This window comes from Sardina pilchardus, chromosome 10 (genome assembly GCF_963854185.1).
Source record: "Sardina pilchardus chromosome 10, fSarPil1.1, whole genome shotgun sequence".
Lineage (NCBI taxonomy): Eukaryota > Metazoa > Chordata > Actinopteri > Clupeiformes > Clupeidae > Sardina > Sardina pilchardus.
The window spans coordinates 12418759-12425508 of record NC_085003.1 but is presented as its reverse complement, the minus strand read 5'-3'; positions in this window follow the sequence as shown (position 1 = coordinate 12425508).

Sequence of the window (6750 nt, the reverse complement as noted above, 5' to 3'; positions counted from 1 at the left end):
TATGAAATGATGACTTCAAGACATTTCCTGACAAAACTAGTCAGTCGCAGCATTCAGGTGTGATTTTGGGCCATTCTTCCGAACAGATGGTCTTTAAATCTGGAAGATTCCAGGGTCTTCTATTGTGAATCTTTCAATTGGATTAAATCTTCAATTGGATTTAAGTCAGGGCCTTGATTTACTTTCTCTGAAACGAATTCAGAGTTTCCTTTGCTGTATGCTGGGGATCGTTGTCCTGCTGGAAGGTCCCACCCACATCTCGCTCATCATCCTGGTGGATGGCAAGATCCTCCTGGGAAAAAAAATGGCTCCATTCTTGATTCCTTTAAGTGTATCAAGTCTGCCAGTACCAAGAGATAAAGAACGCCTGCCACACCATGATGCCTCCACCTCCACCAAGAACATCAATTTAAAAAGGCCTTAGGAAGATTAAACAGTTACTTCTTGCAGATGGGATATCTGAGACCCCACTGCACAGAATGTGAGTGTTTCCCGGACCTTTTTTAAAAAAAAAAAAAAAAAAAAGATCACAGGAATACAGCTGCATGCAACTGTCTTTCATGTTGAACTTAAACTTTGTTGTTTTTTGTACATGCACAGTGCTGGCAAAGTTACTTTTAAAATGTCTTCCACTACTTTTCTATTTTAGAGCTATACAAAAACATCAATCCACGGGTGCCCAATGTGGGAGTACGGGTCCTCCTCAATATGTCAGCCGCTGGGAATTTCTGTCTTAACTGCTGTAATTCATATCTGCTGTGGAGTTCCTGTCAGCAGATATCAACAGATCCATGACATTAGTGAGTGACAACAGGCCCATGACACCATGGAGCGCTGTCTGAGGCACTGGCATACTGACAAAATATGATACATTTTAATTTAATGCAAAGTGACATAATATGAACGCTTATTTCTGGCCCACAGCCCTCCACCAATATTACAGTAATTTTTGGCCCTTCAATAGGAAATCATTTGTATATCCCCATGTATTTCAAAACAGCAAACGTGACCTCGGAATGGTTTTTGAATGCAGAATTCATGAATCATATTAGTTAAAGAAGCCTGTGGCTTGCCAGCAATGATTGCCATCTGGGAAGCCATGAGATCATGCACCTCACAGACGATGTAGAGTAAACTTACATAACAAGAACCCATAATGGTAGTGACACAAAGCAAACAAGAGGAAGATGAGTTATTTAACAACTTTACATGCATATTGCAGTGGTTCATGCTTTTTACATGAATCTTGCAGTGTTTATGTCGTTTAGCAATATTTTTGCTGTATAACTGGGGAACTCATTATCCCTTGGAATTTGGTTATACAAAGTTGCGAGATACAATGCAGTTACTGTATGATGTTTGAGTTATCAGGTAGTCTATAGCATTCACTTTTAGCCTTTTGATTGACCCTGCATGAGGTAAAGAATTGGGAATATGCAATGAATTGAGCCATTTAATTAATTGCTGTTGGTAATGCTGCCAGCACACTGAGGATGATCACAAGATGAAATGCCGGGGTGCGTAAAGGTAGGGCAACAGATGCTAAGCCATTTCTAACAGACAACACCTCACGATATGCAACACCTCATGATACGTTTGCTCTTCATTCTATCTCTAAGAATACTGTAAACAAACATTGTGGTCATGGTGGTGTGTGTGTGTGTGTGTGTGTGTGTGTGTGTGTGTGTGTGTGTGTGTGTGTGTGTGTGTGTGAGTGTGTGTGTGTGTGTGTGTGTGTGTGTGTGTGTGAGTGAGTGTGTTTACATGAATCTGTATATGTGTCAAAACCAATTTAAATAGATTCACTCACACCTGTTGGCCTGAGTAATGCTCTCTTGAATGAGCAGCATATTCTATCCGTGTCGTACAAAATAATTTCATCAACCGCCTACACACCATCAGTATGCGAGTGTGTACAGTGCTTTGAGTGCTCAGAAGAGTGGAAAAGCTCTATATAAATGTAGTCCATTTACTGTTAGCAAACTAACAATACACCTATTAGTTCACTTGTAGTGCACCTATGTAGAACTTAACACTACTTTTACACTTTAAAACTTGGACATTAAGGACTCTCCACAAAAGAGCAACACCCAGAATATAAAACATAAAAGAGCTTTTATTACACAACACGTTTTTGTTTTGTTTTTTTTTTCAATGGAAAAATAATATTGGCCATTGATGCCTGTTGGTGTAGGCCTGTATGAGACAGAACCTATGGAGCAGAATTGCTCAGGACATACATTATGTATAATGCAGCCTGTTCTCTGAATCTCTGAGAGAGAAGGTTCCGGTCCAGAAAAGAACAGGGGATAGAAGTACCTTGACGGTAGTGATGCTGCATGCTGACTACCTCATGTCTCATTCGCAGAATGTTTCAAAAGGGAATGGAATTAATACGCACACTTTAACTTCAACATTATGTATTATATGCTGGGTTTTAGAGCATTAAAATGTTAATTTCCCATTACAATTACAGTATGGGATGATTCACTGTTTTGATTCACTGCTCCATCTGTACTTTCAACATCAAAGGGATGACCTTGGAATTTGCTAAATGAACTATTGTGGATTAACCATGAATGAAGCTGATTCATTGCTAGTGATACATTTCTTGGTTTGCTTGTGTCTTACTCTCCAGCTTGATCAGAAAACGAATGTCTGTGTTTTGATCAGTTTACAATGAAACCTTTTCTGATGAGAGTTCAGTGGGCAGTTCATTTAGTGGCATAGGTTGCCCAGATGACTGGAAATGGTGAATGAATGGTGATGGTGGTGTGAATGCCTGAAGTGTATCTCCTCAACAGCATGCCCAGTTTCACCTTGTCTCCTGACCTGCTTTTGTCATTAATGTTATTATATCATATTATTTTGTTTTACACTTTATTAAATCAAGATGTCTAACTAATCTGTTCTGCAAAACAGTAAGAGTTTAGCATAACGCAAAAAAACCCCAGTAATTTGGTTTGGGAGTTCTTGAGGGCGTTAGTTTGAGAGTTAACTTGAACAACAGGAGTTTTCTGAGGTAGTGCACTCTGCTGCAGGTTTGCGTTTTTCATTGAAGAGCAGGATCATCTTATTGGTGCTTAAAGTGGCTGCACTGGTTGCTTCAAACGTAATTATTCTGCATGGGAACCAATTTTGCAGATGGAGTGACAGCTTTAAGCAAGTGAAATGCAACTAGAAATATGCATCTCCGTGGAGGAGCTGCAGGAGTGAGCTTGCTCACCAGAGGGCAGTGATGTAAACGCCTCTGGTGGAGCATGGCGGAACTACAAGGGTCTAAAAATGGGAATACCGGAAAAACGACAACCGGCAGCCATCCGACATTAACAAGCAACCTACACCGGATCGGGCCTGATTTTTTAGTGTTTGAACTGCGTCAATAGCTCAAACACTCCAGGAAAAGAGGCGTCTTAAAAAAGTGTGCAAAGAAGAACAATAGATAGGCTTGCCTTGCAGCAAGCCCACTAACTAGAAATGTGCATGTCCGAGGACCTGCAAGAGTGGGCTTGCAAAAATGCTAACTAGGCTAACAATGCTAACCAGGTTGATGAGCAAACTAAGCTGATGATTTCTAGCATTTATGCAAAAATGCTAACTATGCTAACCATGCTAAATATGCTAACAATGCCAACCTAGCTAATGACTTGTCAACATTGTCAACAATGCTTAAAAAACACAGGCTGCCAAAAAAATACCCAACAAAAATATTTTCCCATTCATTTCAATGGGATCGAAAACCGGCGAAAAACGGGAATACCGGAAAAACGACAACCGGCAGCCATCCGACATTAACAAGCAAGCTACACCGGATCGGGCCTGAATTTTTAGTGTTGGAACCGCGTCGATAGCTCAAACGCTTAAAAAAGTGGGTGAATGGGAATAAATAATAAGTAAACTTAAGAAGAACAATAGTGGGCCTTGCTTTACAGCAAGCCCACTAATTATTCATAAATGATATTGATGAGCAATGCATGTCTGACCAGACCATTACGTGCACACTCAGGCAACATAGGCGGTCGCTTAGGGCGCCACCTTCAGGAAGCGCCTAGGGTGCCAGAAAGGTCAGAAACGCCACTGGTTTCCTAATGCTTTCAGTTCATATTGGCCAAACACATATCACCGTACAAGCTGACTCCATACCTGTGGGATATGGACATTTGAGAAGTGTTTGATGGTGCTTCAGGTAGACACTAGGTGCACACGATGAATCACATTTAATTAGGTGAACTGTGATGATGAGGGTGCTGGTGTTTCCATGGCTATGAACATAAACTAATTTTCCACTACCAGGGGAGACATGGAAAGAGGGGGGGGGGGGGGGGGACTGGGGGCTTTTGCGTTGACAATGAGAGAGGGAGGCGGTGAGTGGGATTGGAAATGTATCGTTTGTTGGAATCGAACCAGGGTCTCCATGGACACTTGGAGTCGTGCATCAGATATTGCAGCTTGAGACACTTTTATAGAGTGGGATTTCAGACCAATACTATAAAGCAGAGTCTGGGGGGGTAGTGGGGATGACGTGTGTGTGTGTGTGTGTGTGTGTGTGTGTGTGTGTGTGTGTCATCAAAATGAATTCGAGTATATTACAAAATCTACTACAAAACCATATCTGAATATAGTCAAATGTATTGCCTTTCATTTTACTGTAAGTGTAAATTGAAGGCAATCAGGTTCTCTTCATAGCCTCATCAATTTTGTTGTTGTTGCTGTTGTTGTTGTTGTTCAGTGGCAGGGTCTACCTTAATTTTGAGGAGATTTTTTGAGTGTGTGTGTGTGTTTGTGTGTGTGTGTGTGTGTGAGAGAGAGTGTTTTTGTTTCAGTTGCTTACAACCCTTATGCCCATTGCGTAGCACTGTGGTAGAATGATGCACCATTGCCTATATACTGTAGATTTCCATTGATATACACTGTCAGGAATATCTTCCCGATAGTAAGACACAAGAACCACCACACGTAGTACGTTTGCTCTTGGCCGAGAGGAGAGAGTGACCAGAAAGGAGAATTCTCCTTTCTGCAAAGCAGTCTCTGACTTTCTCCTCGCAGCGCAAGTCTTTTTATTCAGCAAAGCATGGCACATCAGTTATACAATCAGTGTGGTTACAACAGTTGTTTACCAGACACCTTTTGGCAGTTGGTTCCTCTTTGACCTTAGAATCTGCACACTGAACTGTTCTTGGTATGAACTAGACAAGAACATTCTGTGTCTGCAGATTTAGGTGTCGGCGGTCATGGGTCAATTTAGGTCTACAGCAACTTGCAAGCACACATACAACAATGATAATAATGTTTTCCTTCACATTTCCCTCCTGTTTATCATTGTACCTTATTCAAGCAATGGTCAGTCACAACATCTCCTGTAGAGGTTTTCTGTTATAACGTCATTAAGCATTGTCATGTACAATTTACACAATGTCTTCGTCTTCTTGAACAGCCAGGAGCCCTTTATACTCCTCCTGTAGCAACAAGGTAGACATGCTAGCACTGACAGATCTAGTAATCATGTGGCGTACACAAGGTAGGATACAAGTAGTAAAAACACAGAATAACACCAATATTGCAAGTATAAGCGCAAATATTTTCAATATGATTTGGAGCCAGGTTCCTGAGCGGAACCAGGCAAGTGGATCCCAGCCTTGATTGACTGTGTCCTTTATCAACGCTTGTTGAACATTCTTCATTTGGTGCAAAGCTTCGGTTACTTCGTGGCTATTAACCTCATCTGGTATGTAGGTGCAACATGTGTCATTTAACAAAGCACAAACTCCTCCTTCTGCCGCCGCCATTAGGTCTAATACCAGTCTGTTCTGTGTTACCATGAGACGTAGAGCAGAAATTTCTTTGTTTTGACTTTCATCTACTTTTATGGATGCATTAACGAATAAGCCTATCCTGTATTCTTGAGTTTCCATGCGGAGCAGCAATTTGCCTACTCCTGCCCATGGAAACAGGCTTAGGGAAACTTTGGTGCCTTCAGTCCACAATTTATGGTCATCAGGTACATCAGTTCCCCAAAATGGGTCATGCGGTTGTACATCTATAGCACGTTTGCGGCGCGTGCGTTTTTGTTGGGCTATTATGTACGTGTGGTCCGTTAATCTAATGGGGGCACACACCCCGCCCCACTGGGCGGGCAAATTTAAGTGGACTTTGTGCCCACACAGCCAATATATTCCTTCTAATGCAGTGGTGCCATTTTGACTGGGCATGGCCGTTGGGCTCCACCTCTCACAAGCAGACATTTCTACTATTTGGCCCTGGCGGTTTGTTCTATTTTCGGGGGCCCAAGGGCAAACATCAGCCGCCACATCATATTTGTAGCATCCACTTTTAGTTAAGTTCAGACAGGGTAGAACTACCGTTGCAGTTTGCTTACACCTGTATCTTGGCAGGCTGCCTACTGCTACTCTACCATTACTTGCGAAACACAATGGAAATTTGGCTTTTGGTTTTACAGAAGCATAGGGGGTTAACGTTACATTACTTTCTAGGCGCTTTTGGGGGTGCGTCACGGCACATGGCATGATAGACGTGTTAGTCCCATCCCGGTGCATTTCCACCGTAGCATAATTTGACGCGTCTCGATCAGCAACCTTTAGGGCTATGCATATTGATTCTCTCTCTGTTAAGGATATGGCCTGCAACCTGGGATGGGATGCAGACATTGGCATCAAGGAACACACATAACAGTCAGATACATTATTTAGGTCAGCCAACATTTGTGCATATCTATACCAAGAGTTCAAATGA